Here is a 14,607-nt window from a genome sequence, read left to right on the forward strand (position 1 = left end):
TTACTCCCAGTTTTTACATATAACACTAGGAGCATACCTGAAAGGCAGGGAAACAAGATCTCAAAACAATTCTTTGTATCCACTGTTTGGTTGCTGAAAACCCTGATTTGCTATACTAGACATCTGTATCTAGGTTTATTGTGGATACAGTGCCTGTCCCAGACTCGATTTTATTAGATATCGGAGGATACTGGGTTTATCATATAACATCCCCCAGCCCTCAGAGTCCAAACTTAGAGTGGGCAAAGACTTTTGCCATCTTGAATATGCCCTAAATGGGTAGGATTAGCCCCAGGAACATTCATCCCAATGGTGAGGGTGTGCCTAGGACTGATCCCCACCCTGTTGCCTGGGTCAGCGCCACCCTTGACTCTCATTGTCACTTTGTGCTTCTTTGTGTTATTCCTACTTAAAGATGTAAAAATTCATATCTCTGGTTTTCCTATTGGATTTTTGTCATTTTAATGATATTGTGTTCACTACATTGTATTCTATGTTTCACATTCTTCTTTAATTATGTTGCAGTTCAACAATATTACTTTTTTGGTTCTGCATGCATAATTTACACACTGCCCCTAAGTTAAGCTTGTCTGCTCTGTGCCATAGCTACCAGGGGGTTGAGCTCAGATTAATTTACTGATTTTAAGGGTTCACATTGACTAGGGTAGTCATTGTTCTTTGAGGTGGGTAATCACCTTACCCCAAATAATAATGAAATTTTCTGCAGTGAGCCATACATTGAAAGAATGTGAAAAAATGCAGTTTGGTTAAATATTCTTATGATTTTGCCCAGATGATCTATAGAGAGTGAGTCCAGATTAAACCTGGAGAGCAGAATGGCCTTCTCCCAGTGCTAGAAACTGAAAGCCAGGGGCTGGAATTATTTTGGGAAGGGCTGAGTGACTACTGTTTGTGGAAACTGAGAGGCTCTTTTATTATCTCAAGAATGAAGATTAAAGAGTTTTCTTTCCTGATAAGCACCATTTGCCACGGTTATCGCCTCTTGGTGCTGAGAGCGGTTAAAGATTATTGTTTATTTGGAACCATTTACTTGGTTTGTCTAATGTCCATGGTCTGAGCATCCGTGGTCTCCCAGCTAGTCTCCCTAGCCTAGTGTTCATGCATTAGTGTCCTGTGTCCTCTTGTCTCAGTGTCAGTACCCTTGTGTATGTTTCAGTGCCCAAGTGTCCTTTTATCTCCCTGTCCCAATGTCAGTTTCATTCTAGACCTGGGAGGAGTTTGTGGAGTTCTGCTATGCGGAGTTCAACAAGCGGCAGAGTGCGTTAGGTCACACCGTTTGTGCTGATTTTTAGTGCCGGGTGTTTGTCCTGCTCGTGAACAGCACCACACGCAGCGCAAGAGGGTGCTGCTTCTTTTCTGCTGCTCAAGTTTCCCTTTGCCAGTTTCAGTTTCTCTGTGTCAGTGCCCTGTGCCAGTATGCCCATCTCAGTGTCCCAGTATCACCATTCCAGTATCACTGTCCCTATGTTACCTTCACTGCCCCATTGTCTCACACTATTTGTTGCTGTGTCCCAGCGGCAGCGATTAACTTCCCAAAGTCTGTTTTAGTGGTCCAGTGTCAGTATCAACGACCCTGCGTTTCTGTGTCAATGTAACCATATCATTGCTCTATTGTCTGTGTCCACCCTTTCAGTATCAGTGTGTAAGTGTTGGTACCCCAGTTTTTGTGCCCCCCAGCACTTTACTTGAGTGAATGCTGGTGCTGTAATGCATATGACCCTGTGTCAGTGCCTCCATGCCTGGTGCTCAGGTATTCTTTTACTGTCTGCCCCCCCCCCTCTCTGTCAATCTCTTAGCACTAGACTTAGGGCCTGATTCTGACCCTGGCGGTAAAAACCGCCAGGGCCGTGGTCCGCGGGAGCACCGCCAACAGGCTGGCGGTGCTCCTTTGGGCATTCTGACCGCGGCGGTACAGCCGCGGCCAGAAACGGAAAGTCGGCGGTGTACCGCCGACTTTCCGCTGCCCAGGGGAATCCTCCATGGTGGCGCAGCTTGCTGCGCCGCCATGGGGATTCCGACCCCCATACTGCCATCCTGTTCCTGGCGGTTTCGGCCGCCAGGAACAGGATGGCGGTATGGGGTGTCGTGGGGCCCCTGGGGGCCCCACTTAGAATTTCAGTGTCTGCTTAGCAGACACTGAAATTCGCGACGGGTGCTACTGCACCCGTCGCACCCCTTCCACTCCGCCGGCTCCATTCGGAGCCGGCATCCTCGTGGAAGGGTGTTTCCCGCTGGGCTGGCGGGCGGCCTTTTGGCGGTCGCCCGCCAGCCCAGTGGGAAACCCAGAATGACCGCTGCGGTATTTTGTCCGCGGAATGATCTTTTGGCGGTTTCCGCTTGGTGGGCGGCTCCCGCCGCCCGCCAAGCTTGGAATGACCCCCTTAGTGTCTATTTTGCAGACTTTCTCCCGGGTAATGCATTTCAGTATGAATGTCAGTGTCCGTATTTCTCAATTTACCTGTGTCCCGGTATCAGTGCCCAGTGCCAGTTTTCCAGAGTCAGTGTTGCCAAGATAGTTCTTCTGTTTCATCGTCCATGTGCCATTATCAGCATACCGATAGAATATCCCCATATTAAAGTGAGTGTGTCTGTTTTAAAGTCCTCTTGTCCCACTGTGAGTGTACTCAGGTAGTGTTGTTGCGGCTGAGACCCTTGGCATGTCCCAGTGCCCGATATCTATTGCAGTGTCCCAGTTTCAGTGTGAATGCCTGTGTCCATATGTCAATGTCCCAGCGTCAGGAGCCCATGTTAATAAGCAGGCTCAGTACCACGGTGTTGTGTCAACCCAGATAGTGTCTTTGTGTTACTTTTACTGTCTCATGTCACTGTTAAAGTGTTTGGTCCATGTTTCAGTGTCTCTGTGTCAGTTTCTTACCATCCCTGTGTCCGTCTGTGGCACAGTACAATGCCACTGACCCAGTATCAATGTTTGTGCCACTTGCCAGTGTTTCAGTGTTGTCCTCAAGCCAATATCCCAATGAGAGTGCTAGATCTCCCATGACAGTGTCCAAGAGGCACTGTGCCAAAGTCTGATGCCTTGTGTTGATGTTTCTGTGTGATTGCTAGTGCTCCTGTGTGTGTCCTAGAGTCAGTTTTGGGTCACCTTATGCCTTGTGTTGATTTTACTGTGTGATTGCTAGTGCTCCTGTGTGTGTCCTAGAGTCAGTTTTGGTTCACCTCTGCCTGTGATGTAGTGTCAACTTTTGTGACCCATGTCAAATGTTCAGTTGTCACTATGCCCATGCCAGCGTCTCCTATCATTGTTGGTGCGCCTGCCCCAGTATTTTAGTATTCGTGTCTCTTGACAGTGTCTCATTCTCAATGTCTCAATGTCTCCATGTCAATGTCTCTGTGTCAGCACCCCCTGTCAGCTCCACAGGTCAATACACCAATGTAGCACCCTCCCCCTGTGTCAGTGTCCCTGTGGTGTGTTACTGTTCTGGTATTCTGTCCTAGTTTCGCTATCTTAGCGTCAGTAACCTTCTGTCGTAGCATCCCTGTGTCAGTGAAACTCCTGTACCCGCATCCGGGCACTAGTGTGTCGGCATTCCAGTGTTACTGTTCCTATGTCAACATTGGTGCTCCTGGTTCATTGTACCCTATGCCAGTATCCTAGTGTCAGTATCATAATGATTGCACCAATTTGCCAGTGTCCCTGTGTCAATGCCTCTTGTTAGTGTAGTGCATTTTCAATGCTCCTTTCTCACTGAACACAAGTCAATGTCTCTGTGTCAAGTTTTTTGTGCTCCTGTGGCAATGTCCCAGTGATGGTGTCCCTTTGTTGGTGCCCGTGTCACTGCTGATGGCCCTATGTCGGTTTCCTATATTAGTCTACAAGTCTAAGCTTCCCATATGATGTCATTTCTTGGTTTGCTCATAAACCATTTTAACCACCCTAGGTCTACCAAGCACTAAGGAGAAGGAATACACATAGCTGGAAGTTAACATCCTGTGAAACAGAAAGTGAAACCAACATCTAGATATGGTTGTGCTCTGTTTATAATGTTAAACATATTGGCCGGATCTCATTGAAATGCACACAGATGTTTGAATGATAATAGAAGTAACCCTAATAGAGATGCCCTGTAGAACTAGAGATGCCCTATTAGAGAAGTGTGGCAAACTTTTAATTCACAGTCTCCCCTCTGCCCCTGGTGCAGATGAGTAGTTTATATGTTGTATGGGTGGGCCTGGCAAGACATCCTCCATGCAGATTATGTCAGTCATTTGTGTACAGCAGTTTGAAGTGAAATGATGGCCATCAATCTGCAGAGGCTTCCTAGAAAGGATTTGGAGATCAGATATTCAAAGACTTTCCTGACTGACAGTTTATCAAGGCTTTAGATATATATGGATTCTATGGGCTTGAGTGAACTGGGGAAATATACCTGCAGAATGGGATTATAATATTTGTAACCGGCTCCACATACATGTAAGTGTTAGAAGCCCAAAGCGATTACACCTCCATGTAATTGTAACTCCGGTGAGTAGAAGACGATGCACCTTTTCTATCAAAAATCCATTTGTATTAAGAAACGAAATAACCAAACACAAGATGTTGGGCCAGATATATCAAGCTTTTGCCCTCAGTCATGCAGGTGAATTAGCCCATATGTGACAGCAAAAAGGCATTTTGGTATGTATCAAACCCAATCTGCAATTCAGCAGCATGTAACAGAATCGCAATTTGGGTTTGCGACCAAATATCGATTTGTTATTTGGAAAGGGCTTCCTCAGAAGGAATTTAATGCAGTCTGTGCACTCGTGCCTGAATATGTTCTGTATTTGGCCTGCTTGCATCCCAGTTACACCAAAAGCCTCTGATCCATAATTCAGCTCCCTTACAAGACTCACACTCACAGAAGCTGTCCCTGTGCTTAACTCAACTCTGGAGCCTGCATTATTTGCTGTGGGCTAGTAACCCCAGAGTTCAATCTGGGCAGCTCCTGCTCTGCCAGTTCCCCCTGAGTTTCTAGATGCATGAATTCCATTGGCACTCCCCAGCACAGGTTCTAAGACTCGTATGCTAGCTGGTATCATCTTTGAAGAAAAAGAAGACGGCATGTGAGCACCATTTAGAGTTATCCCAAACAAGAGAATAGTATTGCTCTTTGTGATGTGCCAGCCTTGCCACTAGGAAAGTCAGGCTGTTGCATAAAGAGCAACTATATTCCTTGGCCTGCCAATCCAGCAAGGCCAACTGGAGTCTCCTTCTGCCCCCCCACCGGAGGAGGGATGTTTGCTCTTCACGGTCTCAAAGATGCTGAATGTCATGGAGAGGTCACAACTTCATCTCCACCTCACCTGGTTCCTTGAGTCTGCTTCTCCTTTTCCTCTCCAATTTCGTGTTGATGCTGTCTCTCCAGCTGTTTACCAGTAGTGCATTTTCCACATCACATAACCATGTTGACCAAAAGTGGCTTCACTGCTGGACTCTGATGAATGTGCTGAGCTCCATGCATTGTCAGCCAGAGGAGAAGCAGATAAGTAGACAGAGGAGACCATATTTACAACATCCTTGGCGGAAGTCATCAGAGCTGATGAGCGCAAATAGCGAAGAGGATACAATATATGGACAACTAGGCTTCCCAAAGTTCTCTTCATCGAGTAGAGGCAGCACCCCCTCCTGCAGTGATCAAAATCCAAGGTGAGCAGAGACTTTGTGAAAAATCCACAGGTGTGGCAGTCATTCCAAAAGCAACCACCATCTTTCCCCATGAAATAGCAATTTCAGCCCAGGGCTTCTGTGAATGAGCATCTATTCTCTGTTATGTACAATCTGATTATTGCTTATCAAGGGGAAAATAGACAAAACCATCCGGCTTTTACGTCAAATAGTTTAATAATGCAAGTCAGTTTTCATACCATGGCAAAAGAGGTGATCACGGTGGCTTTTCTACTTTTTCAAGGAGACTTCCAGGGAGGAGAAAAGTGCTTGTCTGAAGAGGAAGCTAAATCTTGTGATGTTTTATGAAAACTTGAGGCTCTAAAAAATATAGGCCCCGGAATATTATTTGTTTGTTCTGCGAATATTGATGGGAGCTGAATGCATAGATGTTCTAGACTTCATAATACAACTCTTTCAAGAGGCATTGAAAGATTTTCAGTTTTGGACATGGACTTGAGAGAGCACATCAGTTCCCTATTTCAGCAAACGGTAGGTGCCCAAGCTAGGGAAAAACCATAGGTTATTTAATGCTAGTACAATTCACTAATGAACTATTCCAACCTCGTAATCCATTAACAATTCAGAATATAACACTCCACACAAGTGGGGAATGCTATGAAATGCAGATGATGCTTACATCAGATGATATCTCCTTTGCAGGACATCAAATTGGTTTCATTACAAAAACGAGCTAAATGAATATTACGCTTATTACTGTACCTAAAGATTAAGGGGCTGATTTAAGAGCCCATAGTGCCTCCTTGCGCCACATTAGCATCATTTTTTTATGGCAATGTGGCCCAACGAGGCCAAAATCACGGTGCCAAATTTACAAAGTGGCTCAATGCATGCATTGCGCTACTTTTTAACCCTTACGCTAGATTATGCCTACACCAGGCATAATGTATGCAAAGGGGGTGTTCCGACATTAGGGGGGGTCCAAAAAATTACGCAAGAAATCTATAAGATTTCTTTGCGTCATTTATTTCGGCACTTTTAACATCTGCTCAGAGCAGTCGTTAAAAAAAGGCATGTTATTGTTTTCAATGGGCCTCAATGGGTTTGCAAGATTAGTGTCAACATTTTTTAGGCTAATCCTGCAAAGCTCCAAACTAGCATCAAAACGTGTCACGCTAGTTCCCTAACTACCACCATGGTGCGCTGCATCTTTGTTACAGCGCACACATGGTGGCATCAAGGGGCACAAGGAAAGTGGAACTAAACAGGGCCAAAATCTCGAGAACTTCTGAGATTCTGGAAATAATGGAGAATATCTGAAATAGATCAAACTGCTGACTAACCATGTGTCTGACTTTCTTTTAGTCTATGACAGAATGATCTGATAACCTCAGAAGGAGTGTTTGCTTCCACTTTCTCTTCCGTTTTCCTTTTTTAATCTGCAATTATGAGTGAGGGTTTGTTGTAGGCTGAGTATTAGTTGGTAAAATATTAATGGTTTGATTGATGTTTTTTGATTGGGGATACTGACCCTGCTTCTATTTTGGTATCCTTGAAGGCTATCATGGGTGCCTTGGGCGGTTTAACCTTCAGTGGGGAGTTTTGGGTGGGATGTGTTAATGCTTAGGGAGGTAACGCAACTCCCTGCATCTTCTCAGGTGCAGGGGGTTTACACCCTTACAGAGGCCATTGTTTAGCCTCAGGACTATGAATATCTGTGACCCATGAGAGTATCAAGGGACCCTCTAAACATTCTGCATGGGGACCCTTCAATCAGTGTCACACCACTGTTAATGCTGGGTGGTAGAGAGCATTGGGGTACAGGTAAAATTGATAAAGTTGGTACAATACTTATTTTTTGGATTTACCCAACACATCGGTTTTGTAGATTGTGGTTTATGGCTAGTAAAACATGTTAAGTCATGTCGGGAGATTGACTTGGACCGTTAATGGTCTAAATACAAGCTTGAAATGGCAAGTGGTCTAAGAAAATACAACTGAAAACAGACAGTATCTGCATGGAGGCAACCATTATTTCAATACAGGCTCTTAAGACAACCAGACTACTTCTTTGAAGGACTACAGAGTGTGTCCATTGGGGAATTTGCAATCCTAAGTACACATTGTTATGTCTGTGAACAAAGGAAGATAATAAGGACTGCTTGGCTATAGTTAGTTTCGCCTAGGCTGAGAGGCAATTAACTGCTTAATTTATAACCCAAAATTGATGACCCCCCAAAGTATTTACAGCTGTTTCCGGAGTTAATGGAATGTCCCACTTATAATTTTTGATTATACCGATGTTGTGTTGTTAAATGCTGTGATAGATAGTTCCAGAAGGAGGGATGTAAGAGTGTGCATAATGTCTGTGCAGCTATAGGCCAGTAGGCTCCTTAAACTTAAAAGATAGCTGGGAAACAATTAAGAGCGATGCAGCAGGATTTACATATTTTTCTAGCTTGCATGGACACTTCTTCCATACTGATGTAATTCTCTGTTCCACCACTGTGTTACCTTCTGCTTCTTTGAGGACAGTAATCTTAAAGAACTCAAAGAAGAACTAATCAACCTACTCAGATACTTCAGCCCTTGACAGATGTCACACTATTCAACATCTTCAACACAAGCCTCTGAAAAACCACATAGAATGCTATGCTCCCCTGAAAACTTGTTCCTCCAAGCCTTAACATCACCAAAGAACTTGTTATAAACCAGTGCACCATACAAAGACAGGAAGAGAAATGGAGAAGATGAAAGTGCCAGGAGAATCTTACCTTTCTGAAAGTACTCTGCTCCAATCATCATTCCATAACCACTACAGGTAAAACCACCTACTGCAGGACATCCATCAACAGAACAATCAACAGTAGCAAGGCCATCTCCAAAGCTGTCAAACAATGTGCCAGCACTATCACAGAATACCACAGACAGATGCAATGCTATGACCATCTTCACAGAAAACAACAAAATCAGATATAGCATCACCAATTCATCATTGTATTCTACACCATCACCTATAGCCAGTCTCCACACCAGCAACTGGTTATCCTTCAACCAAATCTTCCATGCAGACTCCTCAATATTCTAAACTCACTCAAACGCACAAGTGTGTATCCATCCGCCATCATCACGTCTCTGCAAGGAGAAGCCCTCATACCTCTTCTCCACATTGCCAACACCTCACTCACCTACCTTCCTGAACAGCCCCAAGATTATACCTGTGATGAAAAAGCCTACACTATATCCAACTGGCCTTGCTAACTTCTGTCCTGTAACCCACCTTCCAGTTGTAGGAAAACTCATTGAGAAGACAGTCACCACCAAGCTACAGCAGCACAGTATCAGAATACTTTATGATTATCTACAGGAGCACAATAGGAAGAATAACCTGCTTAAAAATTATCAATCGGGTCAGACCATGTTGCATTATTGAAACAGCCATGCTTCAAGTAGTGAATGATGCTCTCTTCCTCACTGACAAAAACAATCCTTTGTCTCATGCTTGACCTCTTTGCAGCTTTCAACACTGATGACCATCCAGCATTGATTCACACCCTGAAAATGTAATGTATTTTACTCACACAATACTGCAATGGTTTACATTCAACCTCACCAACTGACAGCAACTTGTTTAGATAGGTGCTCTCAGGTCCTGACTTTCCCCTTCACCTGCAGTGTCACTCCAGTGCTTCATCCTGTTACCCATAATTTCTAACCTTTATATGGAACCTTTGCAGCCAGCAACATCTATATCCATAAGTATATTGAAGACACTACATGGTATCTAAAAATCTAGACCAAAGAGATACGGAGACTCAGAGCCTGTCTTGAACACATCCAAACCTGGATGTCAATAAGCTAACTGATACAAAACGCCAGGAAGAGTAAGGCCCATATTTATGGGTAATTGGCGTAGGGCAGCACCACAAGTCTTCTTGCTGCACTGCCCTACTCCAATGTGAAAGGCAGGAATGCACCAGATTTAAGAAATGCAGTGCATTCCTGTCCATTCCCCCTGCACTGGTGCACAATCGGTTGCCTAGCACAAAGGCAGGCACCCTTACACTATGGTGCAAGGATGCCTGTGTGGCATGCACAATTGTTTTGGTGCTGGAAGTGACACCTTCATGCACAAAAACAATACTGAGAAGAAAACATATTTCTCCTTGTTACACCTGCTCTGGGGAGGCATACGGTTTTGGTGCTGCCCCAGGTTTATGTGATTAAGTAAATCTGTGGCAGCGTCAAATCCATGAGTTTTGCTTGGGAAAACCCACGGCAACGCCCACGGAACGCCTTCCTGTCGCAGAGTAAGGCAATGCAGCGACTTGCACTGCATTGACTCACTCCATATTTATGAGGCCATGCAAAGCCTCTTTGTGTGGCCTCTTAGATATGGTTGAGAGGCTTACGCTGCCAGAGCATAAACAAAGTGACACTCTGGCGGCGCGAGCATCTCATAAATATGCCCCTGAATTTCTCCTGTTTGCCAAAAATGTCGAACATTCTCAGATTCATGGCTCTCCAACTTGGACCTAACAGGCTTCAGACCCCAGATGACAGAAAAGGCCAAATCTCTTGAATTTATCCTCAACTCGAACCTCTCACACGGCATTGCCAAGATGATCAAAAAGCCTGGTTCCAACTCTTTCTCCTGAAATACAGTGAACCCTTTTCTCCAAGGATAACACTTTAGAATTTCATTTCAAGTCCTTTCAAGACCTAATCCTCTCCCCACCTAGCTGGAATCAACACCTTGATCAGCAGCATCCCTGAGACCACCCTTTCTCTTCTGAAAGGCATCCTTCATGCAGCATTATTGCTCAGCAAGGGGCTGAAGAAATCTGATCATATTACCACTGTGCTGTAGGTTCTAAGCTGGCTCCCCCTGCATGCCTAAAACATCTTCAAGAGCATCATCATTTCCAAAGCTCTCTATACCAAACCCCTGTCTAGACAGCTAACAAAGTAACAGTATTTGGAGGTCAACGCCAGATGAGGAGTTCCAATATGTCCACATTATAGACTAATACTGAAGGAAGGAGGAAACAAGAAAACAACCCTTCTCGCATACGCCTCCAGGATCTAAATCAAAGTCCCCTTTACCTTCAAAACACTGACTTTCCTATAGTTTTAGAAGAAACAGAAAACTCACTTCTTCAAGGAACACTGCCTTAGACAGCTCAGTTAAGGGGGCAACAATGGTCCCATATCCCTTAACAAATCTCTGTAGTAACCAGTGAGGCCTAGGAATTCACTTCAGTTTGGGTTTTAGGTGGTTGCCAGGCCATGATAGTTTCAATCTTGGCCTGGAGGGGCTGCAGCTTACCACTACATACCAGGTGTTCTAAATGCACCACAGAACACTGCCCAATCTGGCACTTGCTGGCCTTGATTGTCAGGCATGCCTGTTGCAGGGCCTGAAGCACCTCTTGGAGGTGATACAGGTGCTCCTCCCATTTGGCACTGTAGATGGCAATTGTTGGACCTGGCCCTTTTACATGGTCATTCCCCAAACATTTTGCCTTTTTGCCTTTTCCTCCTTATTTTTCTGACGCTTGTTGCCTGACGTTATGACTCTGAGCACTTTTTCACTGTTAATCAGTGCTAAAGTGCATGTGGTCTCCCTTGTAAACTTGGTATGATTGACTTATACCTAATTGGCATATTTAATTTACCTATAAGTCCCTTGTAAAGTGGTATCCCTATACCCAGGGCCTGCAAATTAAATGTTACTAGAGGGCCTGCAGCGCTGCTTGCGCCACCCACTGAAGTAGCCTTTCAAACCTGTCTCAGGCCTGCTAGCGCAGGACCTGTGTGCGCAGTTTGCTGCCACAGGGACCTGGCATCTAAATGTACTTGCCAGGCCCAGAACTCCCCTTTTACTACATGTAAGTCACTCCTAAGGTAGGCCCTAGCTAGCCCTATGGGCAGGGTGCCATGTATGTAGAGGGCAAGACATGTGCCTAGTAATGTGACCTGTACTGTTAGTGACAAACAGCTTATTTGGTTTCTCACTGCTGTGAGTGATGCCTCTCATAGGATTGCATTTCCTGCCTTAAGTGTAGGGGGTATTGTCTGGTTTATGAGGGGTAGCGTATGCATGTTTGGTATGGTTGTAATGGTAGTGAGAAATGCTGCTCACTGGTGTAGGTGTTTTTTTTATTATCATTACAGAAATGCCACTTCTAGAAAGTGAGCATTTCTCTGTGCTTATGACTCTGGTGTTTTGCAGCTTGACTCCAATCCACGTCTAGGCAGAGTGACAGTTGGGGCTTTGTGCATACTTTTCAGACAGCCTGTACACAGGGAGGGTGGAGGTGTCACAGAGGTGCATCTACATACTGGATAGTCTTCCTGGGCTGAGAGAAGTGAGAGAAACTGGACACAGGACGCTGCTGGATGGATTCACCAGGAACCGCTTTGGACTGCTGCTGTTGTGCTGACCTGTGACCTGCTGGTCACTTGGAGAATCTGCAGCTATTCGCAACCCTTGTGCTGACCTATTTGTTAAGCATCGCAGTCCTGTGTTCCCTCCTGTCCTGTCTCCAGGGGCTGGGTGCTGTGGCCCCTGCCCCCTGCATCTACCTGTTCCTGATCACCTAGACCGTGCTCCCTTACTTGAGCCGTTGCGCTTGGGAAGGCATAGTTGCAAAGCGCTGTTGGTGTTCTGGGTGTCGCACTTTGAAAGAGCTTATTTCCTTTGCCGGACAATCAATGCTGCACCCCAGGATCACCGAGCGCATTGAAACTGCGTGCCTGGACGTGCCCCCGAGGCACGAGAATGATGAGGATGAGAGCTGGCGTTCTTCAGGAGGTGCCCCCGGGGTGCGGCATACTATAGGGCACCCCCGGGGTGCTGACAGGTTCCTCCCTTCGTGTGCTCTCACCGCGGCGGCCCAGGAAGGGCTGCAGAGCAGCCCGCGCACCACGTTGGGTGCGGCTGCTCCCTGAGAGGGGTGGACGGCTCATTGTAGGCCCCCGCTCCACCAGGCCCCATTCCAGCGAAGATCTTGGGCAGGGAGACAGGCCTCAACAAAGGCTCCCCGCCCCACCAGGCCCTTACCCTAGCGGAGATCGCAGGCGGGTGGAAGCCTCATCGGAGGTCCCCGCACCGTCAGGTCTTCATGTTTTTCCCTTGGCAGGGTTTTCGCTCTGTTCCTCCCCCCCTGCTTTTGGAGGGTCTGTACTGGCCAGTGGGCCACCCAAGAGATCGCTGGTCCCCGGAGGGGCCGTGATATACGAACCGGAGGGCGTGCATGCCACCCCTCTCCTCACAACAATCACCACGAGGCCCCCGTTGTGCGCAAGGAGCGCCATGTGCCCCCTCGTTTGCTTCATGGCACGGGAGGTGCCCTTCCAATCCAAAACAGGTACTCTTGCAAAAAACTCTTTCTGGAAGTTTCTTTAAGGGCTTGAGGGGGCTTTTGGGCTAATCTGTTCTTGGTGTAATGTAATATACATGTGTTGATGTTCCTTTTAGGGGCACCCTACTCTGATATGATGTCCTGACTTGCCATATGGTTTATAATGCAATTGGTGTAGGCATTTATGATACTTTAGTGTCAAGTGCATTTCTTTAATGCGATTCCTGATTACTGCTTATGTTGCAGAATCCCGAGTACTTACGTGTTCTACTGTGACTACTGCTTATTCTTGCAGAGTATTAGTAACCTGTGTAACATTCTGACAACTGCTAAGGTAGCAGGGTATTTCTGACATGTAATGTTTGGTCTAATTATGTTTTGTGCAATACAGTTTATTTTTACATAGCTCAGTGTTGTGTTTACTTTGTGGAGTATATATTGCGTCACGTGTGTTGTCTGTGTTGTGCAAACGCTTTACACATTGCCTCCCGGTTAGGCCGGACTGCTCATGCCAAGCTACCAGAGGGGTGAGCAGGGGTTATCTTGGACGTGTAACTCCCTTGCCCTGACTAAAGTGGGTGGGTTCTGCCTGGCTTAGGTGCATACCATAGCCAACCAGAAACCCCCTTTCTAACAGCAATGTTGTCTAAGTAGGCAGCACAGAAAGCTTTCTTGCCAACCAAGACCCTGTTAACCAACCATTGAAATGTAGCAGGGGCATTCTTCAAGCCAAAGGGTATCACTCAGAATTGGTAATGGCCCTCAGGGGTTGAGAATGCTGACCTCTCTTTTGCTCCCTCAGTGAAGGCGATCTGGCAGTACACTGATGTTAAATCAAAAGTACTGAGGAATTTGGCAGCACCTAGTCTGTTAGTGAGCTCATCAGCTCTGGGAATGGGGTGGGCGTCAGTCTTGGGAATGGAGTTGAGTTCTTTGTAGTCCACACAGAACCGAAGTTCTGGTTTGGAACCTGGTGGGGCAGCTCATGGTATGAACACCACAGGGCTGGACCATGGACTGGTAGAGTTTTCAATCACCCCTAAAGCTAGCATCTTAGAGAATTCCTCCTTGATACTGGTTCTCAACCTATCTGGCAACCTATAAATGTTGTTCTTTACAGGGGGACTGTCTCCCGTGTCAATATCATGGACGCACAGGTGTGTGAGTCCAGGGGTGAGGGAGAACAGTAAGGCAAACTGTTCCAGCAACTCGTAACTGTCACCTTGCTGCTCTGGGGTCAGGGTGGCAGAGAGGTTGACACCCACCACTGACCCGTGTTCCTATGCAGAGAGGAGGTCTGGGAGAGTCTCACTCTCCTTCTCCACACCCTCATCTGTCACAAGGCACATGCTCACTTTGGACCTCTCAAAGTGGGGCTTTAATCTGTTGATATTGAGTGCCCTTAGGGAGTTCCTAGGGGTCTGGAGGTCCACTAAGTAAGGGGACTCCCCATTATGCTCCATGATCTTGCATCGGCCAGTCTAGCAGACCTAGAGAGCCCTGGGCTCTAGTGGCTCGATGAACCATACATTGTCACCAGGTTGAAACTCTACCAGAGTGGCCTTCTGGTCACACCAGCCTTTCATTACCTCT

At 46.2% G+C, this 14,607-nt stretch overlaps 1 protein-coding gene across 2 annotated transcripts in view; it reads right to left on the bottom strand.

Annotated features, from left to right (window-relative positions):
* LOC138287429 (membrane-spanning 4-domains subfamily A member 4D-like) overlaps window positions 1-14,607 on the bottom strand; it is a 104,693-nt gene that overhangs the window by 73,679 nt on the left and 16,407 nt on the right. The window lies entirely within an intron of this gene.

This window comes from Pleurodeles waltl, chromosome 4_1 (assembly GCF_031143425.1).
Source record: "Pleurodeles waltl isolate 20211129_DDA chromosome 4_1, aPleWal1.hap1.20221129, whole genome shotgun sequence".
Taxonomy (NCBI): Eukaryota; Metazoa; Chordata; class Amphibia; order Caudata; family Salamandridae; genus Pleurodeles; species Pleurodeles waltl.